The sequence below is a fragment of the Melanotaenia boesemani genome, chromosome 21, assembly GCF_017639745.1.
Source record: "Melanotaenia boesemani isolate fMelBoe1 chromosome 21, fMelBoe1.pri, whole genome shotgun sequence".
In the NCBI taxonomy this organism is placed as follows: domain Eukaryota; kingdom Metazoa; phylum Chordata; class Actinopteri; order Atheriniformes; family Melanotaeniidae; genus Melanotaenia; species Melanotaenia boesemani.
In genome coordinates this window covers 24,267,785-24,284,561 of record NC_055702.1, presented here as the reverse complement: position 1 = coordinate 24,284,561, position 16,777 = coordinate 24,267,785, and the positions used below count along the sequence as shown (strand labels likewise).

At 38.1% G+C, this 16,777-nt stretch overlaps 1 long non-coding RNA gene across 2 annotated transcripts; it reads left to right on the top strand.

The window, feature by feature from the left end:
* Positions 1–10,249: 10,249 nt before the first annotated feature.
* On the top strand, positions 10,250–16,253 carry LOC121633040. 2 transcript variants are annotated; one of them, XR_006008990.1, is made up of 4 exons: positions 10,250–10,592; positions 13,236–13,443; positions 14,373–15,661; positions 15,860–16,253. It is a non-coding gene; the product is annotated as an uncharacterized LOC121633040 (long non-coding RNA). The 2 variants fall into 2 exon arrangements; XR_006008991.1 differs by lacking the exon at positions 10,250–10,592 and adding an exon at positions 11,998–12,030.
* The last annotated feature ends 524 nt before the right edge of the window (positions 16,254–16,777 follow it).

The following is a 16,777-nucleotide window of genomic DNA, read 5'->3' as shown; positions in this document are numbered from 1 at the left end:
TTCATAGGCCACTCAGTAACTGCACGTTGTCCAGGTCCTGTGCTTGCTAAATGAGACCAGATTCTCAGTCCTCCTCCACGGTGCCTCTCAACTGGTGTTTGTGCCGTATTTCCAACTTTGCAAACTTAAGCTGTCATATCATCTTTTTGGAGAGGTTTTCCCCTTCAACCCTTTCAACAAGTCATTCTTATTCAGACTTTTGTCATTGTTCTGTCCTGAACTTTAACATTTAACATGCTAAGTGAGGCCTGTATCGTCTCAGATGCAGCTCTTGTTCTTTTTTGTTGTTTAGCATCAAACTGTCTGACCTGGGGTGAACTTGTTGGGAGGACTGGCCGTTCTCTTGACTATTTTTCCACTTAAAAATAATCCTTTTTTTACCCCAAAATATTTGGAAATGGCCTAACAACCCATTTCTTGTTGGTCCTCTGTGTTAGTTTTGGTTCCTGTTTTATTTTCTGCATTTGTTCCCACTATGTAATTTGTTGTATTTATGTTTTGTTCCCCTGTTACACCTGGTGCTCAGCTGCTGTTTGCCATATATGTTCCTTGTTTTGTCATTAGTCCCTCTGTATGTGATCTACATGATGTTCTCTGCTAGTTCACTTTTGTTGCTATGGTTGTCATTCAGGTTGTAATTCCAACACGTTCACCTCTGCAAATGTGACATCTACATGTACTCAATGGTTTGATTCAGTTAACTACAAGATGTACTTACTGTACCATAAGACCACTAAAATATTTTATTATAAGTTATTTAAAATACAGCTTCAAATGCAAACAATACAGCAACTTTAACTGAAAGAGTCCCCCTTGAGTTTGACCCGTCACCCACCTTAGGTCCAGGGTTCAGCATGACTGATGTATGTCGTGGTTGGTGTCCATGTTTCTGGACTACACATTAAGTTTACTACCATCAGTGTGTGACTGTGGAGTAAATGAACAATGGATTCAATGTCAAGTGCTTTGGATGCCTTTAAAATATAATGATTAGCCAAAGAGGAAAACTGTTTCACTCAGAAAGGTATTTGCAATGTGCACATGAAACTCTGGTCCTGTGCAGTGAAATGCTGCCCTTTTATGTTATAGTAGTCCACAGGATTGTCTGTAGAAGTAATATGAGGGCAATCTAACTGTTCCTGTCACTGGGAAAGGAGGGAATTTGCTTTTTTAAACCAGTTCCTCTACATTCGAAGAATCTACAATTACATATAAATCCTGGTGTTAAAGGGTCAAATTTATCCAGTTTTCAGACAGTGTTCATGGGTAGGAAGACGATGTAGGGTCATGCTGCAATACAGCTGACTTTAAGTGGCTTAGTTCTTTATATTTCAGATTAATGCATTCATCAGCTCATTACAGATTCCTTATTGTCTGCTTTATTACATCCAAATAGAATGTGATTTTTTAAATTAATGTCAGTTGTATTTCTGTCTAATAATTAATGAATTATCTGCTTTGTGAAACATCCTTTGGATGCTGAAAATGTACAGGACGGGATCTGAACTGGCTTGGCCAGCCAGGTCAGATCCAAAATGAGAAAAAGTGTAAAACTATAATTATACCACTAGGGGGCGAGCTGCTCCTGTAGACTGTTTTCTGGTACACAACATCAACATATCAGACTTATAACAACTTTATTAATCCCTTTGGGCGGTCCAGGGAAGCTCCATTACACAAGTCTCACGTCTTCCCGTAATTAAATACCTGCAGATCAATGAGCTCTCCCTCCTTCATTTCCACTGCAGACAAATCTGACCACCTTTCATTTTTTTCTGTTCTTTCAACTCCACCACTATGAAGCAAAGCTTTTCACCAGCATGTGCAGCAAATATCCCATTCTCTGTAGCTCTGTAGCTTTGTCCCCTTATGTAGTCCCTGAAGTTTTTCATCTTTCTAGCTGTTCTTGCTGTTTTCGACCACACTGAAACATCCCATCTGACAAAATTTTTTTTGTGGTTTTATTTTTTAATCATCATTTCTTGCAGTCTCAAGCCATTCTGTGTGCCAAGCTTTGTCTACTGAGCTGAGGATAAGACCTCCAGGGCACAAACAAAAACCCTGATGTAAGAGACACAGATTCACAGATTTGAACAAAACTTCAGTCAATACTACCACTTTTATCAGATCCACTTTTATCTGATCTACTTGCAGCAGTAATCCTAATAAAAAAGACTAAAAAAGTAGCTCTCCTAAAAAGTGCCCCTCATGGAGAAGATTTGTAGCCAAGATACGGAAAACTCATGTGGCTGTTGCATGATTTAAAGAAAAGATCTCCGACAGATAAATCCTTGATGGATAAAAAAAACTACAAGAGACCAAAACAAACTAGCAATTCTGGTTTCACTACCGAGGACATATCCAGAGAAACAGGTCAAAAGAGGAGTGGTCTTGGATCAGTTCTGCACTGTAAATAGTACACCTTTGTCACAGCTAGCAGAATCACTTGTTTTATGTTCAAAGTACAGGGTTATGCAGTGATATTGTAGATGGCCTGGGCTAGCTTGTTAGCTCAGTTAGCGGAGCATCTGTCTCCCATGCAGTTGACCAGAATTTGATTCCCCCAGGAGACGAATATTTACACCTTCCAGTTCTTCCAGGGTCCTTAGGCAAGACACTAAACGCTACTGTCTGACCACTTAAAGTTGCTTTGTATAAAAGTGTCTGCTAAATGACTGTAATGTAATGTAGCAGATCCAGGAACTGAGCATATTAATGCAGAAAGGCAGAAAGGGGACCGACACAGGTGCTAATCTTACCTGCTGGAGTTCCTTTAACCCCAGCTCCACTTTCCCCAACTACTACTACTAGATCATTAAAAGAAAAGGGATGCCAAGTAATAGGCCTAATGCTAGGAATTGTGATTGGGCCTAAAGAGTATTTATACGTTGGCCAGAAAGGTTGTCAATGTTTTTAATTTTAAAATTTTTTTTTCAAAGAAATAATACTGTAATTATCAAGTCAACAGAGTTTTGTGTTCAAGCTGGTTCAAGCACAAATATATTTTAAAATGCTTTACAGAGCAAAAGCAATATATAAAACTAAATGAAAGAAGATTATTTTATATATTGTAGTAAAAATGACCAGTTTCTCACAGTGGAACTAGCAGGGAATGTAATGCTAGCCAGAGTTAAATATATAAACTATGTTTGGATTGTCAGTCTCAAGTTTTAAGGGCCAAAAACAATAACCTGGGTTTTCCTTGATTTAAAAGCTGAAAATTACAAATCACAGATGCACTGGAGGCCTGAAATATTGCTCACAAATGTTCACAATATTCACTCCAGAGTTCCCATGGAGATTTTCCTGCATCCCTCTGGTTGAATCTCAGGAATATCAGAAGGTAAGACAATGCCAGCAAATTTTCCAGAGCATTTACTACTTCTGTCCACGTGAGCTTGTGCGTGTGCTGGTGAGAGTTTGTCCTTTCTGCTGACTTGTATGCTTTCCGCTCCAGCCATGTTTTGTGGATACAAACAGATACACAATAAGGAGCTGCATCTACTATTATCAATGCACTGTAAAGAAACCAAAGCCTAATTTCTGGGTCATATCCTATTTCCGGTCTAAACAGCTAGACCCTGTTTATATTTTATCTGCTGCTATGTTAACCACTTTGTAACATTATTAAATGTCTAATATGTTTTATGGTACAATTGCTGAAAGATAATATTTTTAAACAGAATTGGCCCAAGTACAAAACCCTTGGAACACCTGAACTGTCACCTGGCAGGGCAGGACTAACTCAAAACAAATGGAGTGACTGAAATAAATGACTAGACTGATTAACAGAGCAATCTGATACTGGAAAAAAAAGTGTGTAGCATAAATACTTAGGGATTAATGACAAGTGAGATGCAGCTGTAGCAATTAGCCACTGAGAACCAGGTGCGACAAAAACAGGATGTGAGCATACACAAGAGAGCGAACTCTGCAAAACAGGAAGCAAGACTAACTAAAGTAAGTACTTATCTGAAACACCAAATCTTTAGATAAAACGAAACCGCAACCTGAACTAAAGAAAAGCCTGACAGAAAACCAAGGAACCAACTAAAGAAATAAAATTAGAGTAGAAACCAAAATCTAACAAAATCATTCTAAAACAGAACCCACAGACTGTGACATCATATGTTTAAGTCTTTCTAATAAGATGTTATGTACAGTTATATCCAATGTGACACTTAAAATTCACTTTATTCAACTTCTGTGCGGGCCTAATAAGCTTTGGTGTTTTCACTAACAGATCCTCATTTTTTCAGCATGCATGCACCAAATCAGGGGTGCCCAAGTCCGGTCCTCAAGATCTACCATCCTGCACTTGAATCAAATGACTGGCTCGTTACCAGGCCTCTGCAGAGCTGAATGACATGCAGATGACATCTGATTCAAGTGTGTTGGAGAAGGGTTGCATCTAAAAGTTGCAGGATGGTAGATCTCGAGGACCGAGCTTGGGCACCTCTGCACTACATTGTTGATTTGGTCACTGCGGAAGTCTTGAAATTAGTCTTAATATTTGAACTGGTAACACAGAAAACTATACTTGTTTTAGAAATAGTAAAACGAGCTTAATATGATTGCACGTATCTGTATGAAACCTGCTGATATGTTCCCATTTGTATAACACTGCGAATATATAGTTCAAATGACATGAAGCTACAGATGGTGTCAGACTCAGACTGGAGATCCAGTCAGAAGAGCTGTTTTTATTGTCTCATGGCATCACAGCCTGCAAAGAGTGACGGCTGTAGCCAAATGTCCTCTGAGCATTCAGGTTTCATAACTTGGTTGACAAAGCAGGTCTAATCCAACGCAAGCGGAAATACTTGCCTTATCCAGCTCAAACAGTTTCAATTACAAATGGGACATATTTAGGACACAGCGGAGGAAGATCTGACCTGCCGCCACGTCAACAGTAATCTGCTATGACAGGATGCAAGCATCAGACTTTTCAGAGGTGTCGCCATCCTCTCCAAATTAATCACTTCGTTGCACAAGAACATGAGCAATCACCAAGCTTTGGTTACACTAATCAGCAAAAGTTTGACTTGAAAAAAGAGAAGTTTGATTCTTAACATACATCTGCTCAGAATTCAGAGCAGCTTTGTCTTTATTGAAAGCAGCAGGGAAATTTCCAGCTTTACAGTTTGTAAAGAATGTTTTGTATCGTGAAAGCAATATGTGGTATTTACCCCCCATAAAAATATTACCCATGTGACTTTGTGAGTTAATAGAAGTGTCTTTTTTCTGCTAATGGCACAGCTGTGGTGAAGAATAAGTGTTGTGAAACACAGTGGAAGTGTCCACAAAATGAAAAAGGCCACTGCAAATGGATTAATGTTCTCTAAACCACTGAGTCATCTTTCTGCTCTTAAAATGGTGGTGAGAAAGATAACATAAAACATAGAACTTCACACTTATTTATCTCACACACCCTGTCCTCTTGTAGTTTCACAACATTTCAGACATGCATACCAAAAATAGATTGGTGCAACTACAAAAAAACAACAAAAAAAAACAAAAAAAAAAAAGAAGTTTGCTGACAAAATGAGGCAAACAAACACACCAGACCATGAGATCAATAAACTTTCCAGATCAGATTGAAGGAAAAGAGAAAAATCATGCAATTAATTGTATCAAATACTTAAAAATAAAAAATGAAAGAAAATTTGGCCTAATGACATCATTTGTGGTAAAGACTGTACATTGTATCCCATAAGTCATTTCTAAGTAGCTTATATGATGCAGTGCAATTAAAAAATAATTAATCAATCAAAATTAAATTAAATTAAATTAAATTAAATTAAATTAAATTAAATTAAATTAAATTAAATTAAATTAAATCATTATTGTCCATTTATAATCTAATTAAAACAAATTCATTGTATGACCCACATAAGTCCAGTTTTGAATAACTGTGTCCATAAACCAGTTCATAAAATAACCTAGCTATAAAAACAACCAACTGCAAAGTATGTTCTCTTTGATTCACTCTCCACCCTGATCTGCATGAGGAGACAGTGGAGAGGAAAACCTCCTGTAATTCTGGTAACACCTCCCTTGTGTAGTCATCTTCCTCAACCATTTGGGGGTGGAGAGGACAGGAAAGAGTGATCAACCAACACTGGGCTTGATAAATGAAGGCTCTTCCTCCCATTCTACTTAAACTCTATGAACACAAGTAAACCTGTAGTCTTAATGTTCGATACAGAAGATGGATAAGCAGACGTATGGATAGTTTTGTCCATCTCCTGCGTCGGTTTCGCAGGAAACCTTTCATTTTTCAGTGAGCTTAGCTATCAGTTGCTCCGCCACAGAAGATGGAGGCAGTGCTGAGCAGAATAGCTGACAGGCGACCAGCGAAAGAAACAAACCAGTGAAGACGAAGAGGAGGATCAGGACGGGAACAAAAAAGCAGAAGAGGAATGAAAACAAGGACAACTGTAGAAATTACATGAGCTTTTGAAGAACAATATGCAAGTGTTTAGGGCGTGTTGGGCAGTTGGAAACAGCTTCATACCGGTGCTTAACCGCCGCCAAAAGGTGTCTAAAACTGACGTAGACTTAGCACTGTCCACTAGTGGAGGGTGGGCCCTGAGAGTGCATTCACACCAGGATAGTTCAGAGGACTCAGTTCGATTGGGCGAGGAATGCCAAGAAATGTTGCACCTTCCTTTGGTTTGGTTTGCTTGCACACTGCGCTTTACTAAAGCAGATCAAACCGCCTGGACATCATCATGCAGTTACGACTGCTCGCTAAGGGCGAAATTCCCCGAAACAACAACTTACCAAGGAAAAAATGCAGGAAAAGGAACAAAACCTGGCTTGTCGATTGGACAGGACCATAAAACGGCTCGTTGACCACAAGTAAATAATAGAGCAACAACAGGTTTTTCAGTCTTAAGGTTTCTGTTTTTACTTTGGTGTTCAGAACTACTGCATTTTCAGTAGAATCTGTCCAGTACGAGCAGGAGGAGGGGCAGTGAGCTATCCAGCATGTTGCTCTGGAACTCACTGGATGGTCTGTTTTATTCAAAACAAGCAATCAAGCAAAGATCAGTGGTCATAATGTTACAGAGATAACGTGCCCTGTGTGTCATAAACTGTTTTACTTAATCTCTGCCCTTTACCCACCTTTGTGACTGGTTGATTGTTCCCCCTCTGTCTTGTCCACCTCAGCCCTTTGTCCGTTTGTCCAGTACATGGTCTGATTTTCCTGTGTTTTTGACCTGTCTTAGTTTATCTGCAAGCATTCAGTTTCATGTTTGTTGTGTGTGCTGTTATTTTAGTTTTTTTTTCCTTTGGTTGTGTGCCAACGTTCAGCAAGAGACAATTTACTCTAAACTTGCAATGAAATAAATAAATAAATTATTGACTACCTTGGGTCTTCTATCCTACAACATGTCAAATGTGAACTTCATCCTGTCACCATTAATGAGTTTGCTGAAGACAAAGCCTAAATGGAGCCTCTCTCTTCACAAGACCCCCATAAATTTATCAAAAAACTATCACAAAAGAATCAGTAAGAATAAATGTTCACCCTCCGTACTCCTGAACCACTGACCCATTTTTCTGCAGTGTTTGGGATTGGGATGATAGTGAATTTACTCTGAGGATTCCTTAGTGACTGGAGTTTCCTGGCTTGTATGGTGGAATGTAAACCTTCACCTCTGAAACAGCTTTTGAAGGCTGTACTTGATGACGCTGCCACTGCGGTGCCAGACACCACAGGGGCTGAACACCAGTGGGTCAGAGCTGCTTCAAAAACAAAATGGTGACTAACACAACATATAGGATGTGTTTAATGGTACATCTGTATGAATATTGTATATACAGGTTGAGTATTTTTTGAGACAAAACAGGGCTAAGGTAGCCTAACCTGCCTAAGCAAATCTCATCAGTCATTATATACAACGTACTATCATATAAACTGTAGGTGTAAACTCAGAAATAGTCTGAATTAGTTATTCTACCTTTCGAATCTCTTTATTGTAGCTTGTCTTAATCTGTTAATTTCTTTTGTGTTTTAATATTTTAATTGCTTATGGTGTACTTTAGTCTTTTGATTTCTTTTAGTGTATTTTATAGTTTTTAGATTTCTTTGGTATATTTCAGATATATTAGTGAATTTTGTTTCTGAAGTCTTTTTGTGCCTTTTTGAAGGGCAGCTTCTTCTGACTGTGAGTGGAATGTTGCTGTTTCAACAATTATATTTTATATGTACAGCACATTGTCAACCATGTGTTTGAAAACATGCTTTATAAATAAAGTGCATTGGATTGAATTAGAACTCTTGCACTGTCAAGGATTGAATACTGAAGCATTCAAGAAATTACCTATTTGGTTTTGATTTAAGGAAATATTAAAAGAACTCATTTACTGCCACTGAGTATGTCTTCCATCATTGCATTCATGCCCTTATGGCTTCGATAGGAATTAAGAGGGTAAGAAGCAGCCAGGTGCTGCTGATCATATGATGAAGTGGTTGTTAATAAATGTGAACACTTTTTAAACAGTTTACTGCTCTGCAGCTTTCAATCACGTGGTAACGCAGTACCATGGAGGAAAGGCCATCATTCTACAGACATCCCAGCAAGTTCATCCAAAGACCAGACTATGTAATGCTCAAAGAAAATGAGAAATAACAAACAAATAAAAACAAGAGCACCATCTCAGACTCTCTAGGCCTTATTATGCAGATTAAATGTTAAAGTTCATGACAGCAAAATTAGAAAAAGACTTTGGAAGGGTTGGAGGAGAAAGTCTCCTCTTTCTGAAAAAGGATATGGTGACACAGCTCAGGTTTGCAAAATTACAACTGAACAAGCCACATGACTTCTGGAATGATGTCCTTTGGACAGATCAGACCAGTGTGGAGATGTTTGGTCATAATGTAGAAAACCGAACAGAGCAGCACAAACACGTCAAACCAACTCTAAAGCCAGGTGGTGGAGGGATAAGGATTTGCACTTGTTCTGCAGCCACATAACTTGAAAACTTTGCAGTCACTGAGTGGACCATGAACTCTTCTGTTTATCGAAGAATTATAGAGTTAAATGTGAGTCCATCTGTCTAACAGCTTAAGATTTGCTAAATTTGGGTCATTCAACAAGACAATGATCTCAAACACATCAGCAGATTTGCAACAGAATGACTGAAAAGGAAGAAAATCAATATGTTGCAATGGTCGAGACAAAGTCCAGACCGCAACACAACTGAAATACTGTGGTGGGACCTTAAGAAAACTTAGCATAAACAAATACAAACACCAATTAACTAAATGAATGTTGTAAAGCATGCATCAGCACATTCTATTTTTAAGACTTAGAACAAGTTGATTTTTCTATGTTCAGAAAGGTAAAAAGAATGTAAAAGGGGTGTACTTTCTTTTTCATGTGACTGTTCACAGTCACAGTGACTTTAAAAAGTCCTGCTGAACTGGAAATGAATCATAAGTTCATCATCTGTATGTGTTACTATGAGAGTATGACCAAAAAACTTTGTCTTGGCATAAATTTCCAAAACATTCAACTTTAACACACTTTTACTGCAGGAACTCTGTGTTGTGCTCTGATAAAACTTTGGGGAATGAGTAATGGCCATTTGCAGAAGAATCAACTACGACTGGAATGCCTGAGTATCCTCCAATGGCACACCCACTCAATGGACTCTGATCAAAGCCTCCCAAACTGGACCCGTTTTTCATCAGAACACCCTGAAGAACACATTCCAGCCGCATTGCTATTTCACAAAATAAACAACAGTGAAGCTAAAGGAACAACCTCATTGTTCTAGTTTTCTGTCCTTTGTTTTCTAGCTAAGAATGAAACTTGTTGCACCTCCCAAGTCTACAAAACATCTCTTGTTTCATTTTCCATGTGTGCATGCGGAGGAAACATGCATAAAGAGTAAACGTTGACTTGCTCTTAAGAAATATGGGAGTCAGCTGGCAGGACACCAGATGGATGCAAATATATAAACACACACTAACACACACCACCCTGTGCTCCTTTCAGAGGGGGCCTCGTTTCCATGGTGACTGAGGACAAAAAAGAGGCCCTGGCACAGCTGGTCTGTAGCAACAGGGAGAGAGAGGCGGGAAAAAAGAAAAACAGTGAATGAGTGTTCAGATGTACAGACATGACAGAGGGTGAGGGGGAGTGAGAGACGGCATAAGCACCACTAAAAGACTTGATTTGGGAAGTAGTTGGACGAGGAGGCAGAGAGAGAGAGATGTGGCGAAAGACCAGAAGGAGGAGGAGAAATGGGAGGAGGTACACATACTCTCTGAGAACAGTTGCACTCATACAGAAACGGTTGCTGATCTGCTGAAAGAGTCAAGTTACCTCCAAACATCCAGCTCTGCTCCATCCGTCAGTCTGAACCGGAGCAGGCTAATTAGATGAAGAGCTTGAGACCAGCAGGCACCACAAACAAACTTCAATAAAAAAAAAAAAAAAACAAAGAAAAAAAGAAGGGGGGAGGGTAAAATCAAGAAGGAACAAATCATCTGTGAAACATCGTGAGACTGCTGAGTTTATTTCTCCTTTCAGAGAAAAGTTGAGTGGAACGAGTGACGCTCATTTACTGCTGAGGTAAGACCCTGTTTTTCCTTGGTTGTTGTTTTTTGTTTGTTTTGCATTATGTCAACACATGTTGTGCTTTGCACATTTGTGCATGAATTTTAAAGTACATAACATAAATAAAAACCTCTAAGTGGATTTGTTGAGAACTCAGTACCATTACAGTGACACGTACTTTATAAACAGCTCCAGTGGTGATGCTGTTTTTGGGTTTCTGCTGCTTATAAAGTATTATGTTTGGGGAGGCGCAGTGAAAAGACAAAGAAGAAGGGGAGTGCAGTGTGAAGAAGGCCAGTAGCACAAGTCATATATACTGGCAGGTGGTAGGGCTGGAGGGTCTTCAACAACACATCCAAGCCTATATTTTTTTAAGCCTGTAAAACAGCTCAGTTCATGCACTGTTGATGAAAGTTTGGGAAGTATTAAATGTAATGAAATCAAGATTTTAAAACATTTAATCCTGTAGAACACAGCATGCACAATAATAATGATGTCAGGAAATTTGTTTCCACCTGTAAGAGCTGCAAAATTATGTTTTTTTTATCATTACTTCTATGTTATCTATTTTGGTGTATGAAGGCTTGTTTTATTTTATATGCATGAATTTCTTTTTTTTTTTCATGTAAAGCACTTTGTGTTGCCTTCAGCATGAAAATGATTTGGTTTGATTTGATTTGATTTGATTTGATAAAGAAGAATGGGCCAAATTCCCCCACAACAAATTAGGAGATTGATCAAACTATCCAGAAACACTTCTTCAAATTATTGCTGCTAAATGTAGTTCTGCGGGTTCATTTGATAAACTTTTTTGTATGGATTTGTGATCAGTATGAACACAAATTTATTTTAGTATGAACACAAATGATATCATAGTGTAATATATCAAAATAATTCTATGGCCTCAGTAATTTTTTTACAAAAATAATTTCTTTGCCTTAATCATCTTTGTGGGATGCTGGCCACCTCTGATGATGTCACCAACCTTCTCAAATGAATAGATCCGGATATGAACTGTTCATCTGAGGATTTTGGTGACATTATCAGAGGTGGCCAGCGTCACAAAAAGATGATTTAGGCAAAGAAATTGTTTTTTGTATAAAAATGACTTAGGCCATTATTTTAGGAAGGTGATGATATTTTAACATGTAAGGACAACACAGTAACTGAATCATAAGTGTTGCCACTTTCTCCCGTTTTTTCCCTCTTCCTCTATCTCCCTGTCAGCACTGACATATAAAGACTAAAGAAAATAAGATTTAAAAAAAAAATAATAATAATAAAAATATCAAGGGCAACCATGTATATAACATGTCTCCCTTGGTAGAGCAAATCTGTCAAGCAAAATATGGCACACAGACCATCGTTCTGTATGTTAGGATGCTGGACAGGACAGGGTTAATAATAAAAAAAAGTAAGTGTTGCCTAGCAACACGAGCACAAGAAAAATCAGGTACAGTAGCTAAATTTTGTAATGCTGATTTATACGACAACTATAAGTAGTTAATAAGCGTTATTATAAACTTTAGAATGCAGTTAAAATAAGTTATAAATGTCCTCGGTATAAGTAGTACAACATTAATCCTTGTTTTTAAACAAACAAAACCGCTAGATGTGGTTACAGCTAGTGTTAGCTTCACAGATGCTAGCGTTAGCTCTTTAAATATAAAACTATTTATGTCAAGTCCACCGTAAAATATAAACACGTATTTTAAATCAAGCTTCATGTTTTTCCCTAGATTTGCCATTATCCATTTTGCAGTGAAAAGAAGCGATACTTGGGTCGTAATAATTATAAATAAAACTTCCTAAACTTCTGCTAATACCAGTCAGACTTGCAGAGTGGTAGTAACTGTCAATTAAACTGGGGTGAACTTTGTTAAACTACACAAAGTTAGATTTTAAAATTATTTAAAAAAATTATATATATATATATATATATATATATATATATATATATATATATGTGTGTGTGTGTGTGTGTGTACAGACACATACACATTGAGTTTAATAAATATTTCATGTCTGTAGCTCTTTAGAACATTTTATTTTGGATGGTAAATAATATTATTTTTTTTAAAAGTACAAAGTCTTATAAATAGTACTTGCGTTTATTACTGACACCTGCTAGTCCATTCAGATTTTATCTGTGCTGATAGTCTTCTTCAGTATTCTGTTTTGTCACCATTTCACAGCCTAGTGGCCCCTTTTCCTGTGCAGATTGTCTAGTATCAGCCTGTAAGAGCTCACCCACACACGGCTGCTCCAGTGATGACAGGCCTCACGCTTCAAATGCCAGGCCTGAAATAGTTTGCCCTGTTTATAGCAGAGCTCAGCATGCAGCATGGCTTCTCTGGCTTGTGGATGCAAATATAACAAGCCTGGGGCAGTGGATCACACAGTCTGCCTACAGACCCACATGCTGTAGACGTGTAGCCTGTCCACACACACCCCTACACTTACAGGAAGTTAATTAGTGGACTAATTAGGGGTGCTATTCTAAAATGTCTTCAGAAACTTAGAGTACATGTACTTACTAGGGTGGATTGGTAATTACAGGGTATCCATTTTAAACACAGTCTTACAAGGTAGAGCTGGAGAGAAAAATCTCTTTCACATTGTGTGAATCATTCACTCACTGTATTGTCTTTTTCAAAGGTATCAGGTTCTACAGAGGTCTTCCTTCTTCCCTGGAAAGAAGAGCCATTTTTGCATCTTACCTTGCACCACCCACATCCAGAAGCCAGCATGGATGTGAAAGACGAGTTTATGAATATTATTCTGAAACTGTGGAATAAGCTTCAGGGTCTCCCAAATGCAAGTCCATTGGAGCTGGGGACCTTCCTTATTCTCATCCTATTTGTCGGTGAGTTTTTTCCTGTCAGTTGTTTGACACAAATCATATGGTATTATTACCTCTGCCATGATGCCATAACGGAGGTCATGTCTTCGGCAGTGCTAGTTTGTTAGCAACGCAACTCAAAGTTATGGATGGAATATGATTAAATTTTCAGTAAATATTATAAATGGAATAAGGAACAAGTGATTAGATTTTGATCAGGATCACCACCTGGATTTAGGATTTTATTAAGGCTTCTTTACTTTGGGGAGAAAGAGATAATTTTGTCATTAGAGCTTCTAACGAAAAAATAATGCCCACAGTCATTAGCAAAAAAACAAACAAAAAAAAAACAACAAAAACAAAATTACAACGACTTGGCAGAGGTCTGCAGTCTGAGTACTTCATGTTTAATTGTAAGCTGCAAACTGGAATTTGAGCCAAACAGATTGGCTTACCACGACTCACAGAAACTTTGACCAGAACTGTCCAACTTGTTGTTTACAGTCAATATATATTTACCCTGAGCTAGCAATTTGCTTCTCTGCCTGTTAGGGGGAATGAAACTAGATATAAACACTCCATACCTTTTACTGTATATCAAAAGTGTTCACATCCAAAAGATATAAAGCATCATGAGTTTCTTTAGTCTTTCAAAAGATGTTTCTGCAGATGTTAAATGTACCACTGTGTAAACAAGAAAATCAGCTTGCTTGCCTTTGGAATAATAAGATTAACATGGGCTCACAAACCATCAGTAAACCAACAGAATATGACTTTACAGCCAATGTAATGAGCCAAAACACGAGTGTCAGAGACATGCAGTAATTCTCTGTATAGACAAAATCAACATCCATCTACATTTGAACCAGTGTGCACACAAAATATAGATATTTAAATATGATTTATGCACTCTGTGATTTCTTTCTGCCCTCTGCCTCCTGTTTCTCTTTCAGCCACCTTCCTCTTCATGGTCCTGCTCTCCTGCATTCACTGCTGCTGTTGCGGAAAGCCCAAATACCAGGGCTCGAGAGTTCAACCTCTGCAGGTGGCCTGAAAATGAGGCAGAGACCTTGTTCCAACAACAAATAAAACCCTTCAGCCTATCTTTCAATCTGTCAAATGAACACTCACATGATGAAATATCTTTGATCAAAGCTACAACTGAGGAAATCTTTCTATTCAGTCAATGATTTCTTTGAAGGGATCAGGCAAAGTGGGCATGAAATGTGACGAACAGAGGGAAAGATGGGAAGTCAGTGTCATGATGTTTTCAGTACTGGGTTTAGGATCATTGCATCAGCATCCAATAAGCCGTGCCACTGGAATCCATATGAATGAGCAAAGCGACACAACTCATCAAGATTCCTTACAAAGCAGAACAATGAAACACTGAGGCAGTGTTTCACGGATGAGAAGATACAGCAAAAAGCTGCTTTGTGCTCCAATGTAACAGACTCTTTTATTACAGATGTAAGTGTCCTGAATCCTGTCAAACGTTCATCAGGCGTGTGAAGAACATCATTCCAGTATGTGTATATGTTGTGGACTTGAAGTTGCATGTGTTTGACAGAAACCAGTCTTTTTTGTAAGGAGTCGGCGCCCTCTGCTGACTCAGTGATGACATGTTTGTTTAAAAAGTGTGTCAGTGGAAAATGGAAGCTTTTGTTTGTTGTACAACTTTTATAAATGTATTCTTGTGTAAAATATAGTTGTTAGACAGTGGAAATGTCAAGTTACATGTTATGTTTGATTATTCTAAATCTATTTAAGTTTAATAAATTTTATTATTTGTAAAATAATAATAATAGGCTACCTGCTTCTTGATTAAAGCTGCAAAATGTTATTGCATGGTAATAATATTAGATCAGCTTTCCAAAAATTGAGCTTTGATCTAATGCCAATCAGAGAGACATGTCAGCAGCACTGTGTGCATAACTTATCACCACATTTCTTCTTTGCCTTCAACTGCTAACATTTTGAGTTTAAACATTAACCAGGAGCACTTGTTTTTTAGTTTGAATGTCCACCCAGAGACAATTATATTGTCCCTAAAGCAAAGTGGGAGAAGTTTGGGATTTCAGAATGCTTCCTCTTGGCACCAAGTTATAGTAAACAGTAGTATTTATGCTATTTAGATAGTTGCTCTGCTTTGTGTAAACCAGAACAGAAGCTGTATACTCACAGACTGTTGGGAGCCACTGAGTCGGGACAGGATCATTTACCAGGACATGGCAGTGCTGAGGTGAGTTTTGAATAGAAATGTGGTATGTTACAAATAGCCTGTAACATCAACAGATTACTGTGGAGCTTTCTAATATAAAGCATTATACCTTAATTAAATATTTGATCATTAGCTGTCCATATTGGCTCCATAAAGCATTATAAGTGTCAGGTGATTCTTAAAGTTAAACTTCTTCCTGCTTTTCTGCTTTCTGCACAGTGTGCCTGAGCACCAGAAACCCACTGGGTCACCGGTGGATTGGGTGGACTGGTTCCTGTATCGTCTGCAGCAAGAGCCATGGGCACTGGGCGGTTTTGTGGTCATGGGAATGTTTGTGTTGGGAACATTGTCTCTGGCACTGTTTGCCGTGCTATATGGCTGCTGCTGCAGCCGGCATGAAGAGACTCAAAAGAAGAAGAAACAGAAGAGTTTAAAGAATGCAGTGATTTAGATGTGTGCAGAGAACTGTCATTTATATAATCTTTATTACAATGTCAGATTTTGCTTGAACACCATTGGGTAATTATTATTATTTTTATTTTTTCAGTTGTGGGAGTAACCTGATTTATTATAACATCCATCTCTCAAATGTAAATTAAATCAGAATGTTTGATTTTTTCAGAGTTGTCCATTTTATGTGTTTGCACAGCTTGAATGACAATAGAAGGATTTGGATGATGTCACAACAATTGAGTTATTCTTTCAGTTTGGCTCTACAGCCTTCATACTGTAATATAATTGAAAAATTTAGCCTCACCTATCCATCCATAACTATACCTCTTCGTCCATTAAGGGTCGTGGAGAAGCTGGAGCCTAACCAAGCATTTAGCAGGTGACCCTGGACAGGTCACCAGTCTATCCAGGGCCAAGTTAAGCCTCACTGTCAATCAAATGACAATAAGAAGTGATATGTCAGAATGCTACCTAGTAATGCAAGCTATAATTGATTCCTTCTGTCAAATTTCTGCCCATGTAGCCCCACTTTCTTTAAAAACGTATGCAAAGTGATCCATTTTTTCTTTTCTGAATAGAATCCATGAAATGGGCTATTCATTAAAAAGCTTGCATATTCCTAATAGTGCAGGCAGTCTAAATCTAAGCACAAGAAACACTATTAAAACAGTCCATTATATAAGA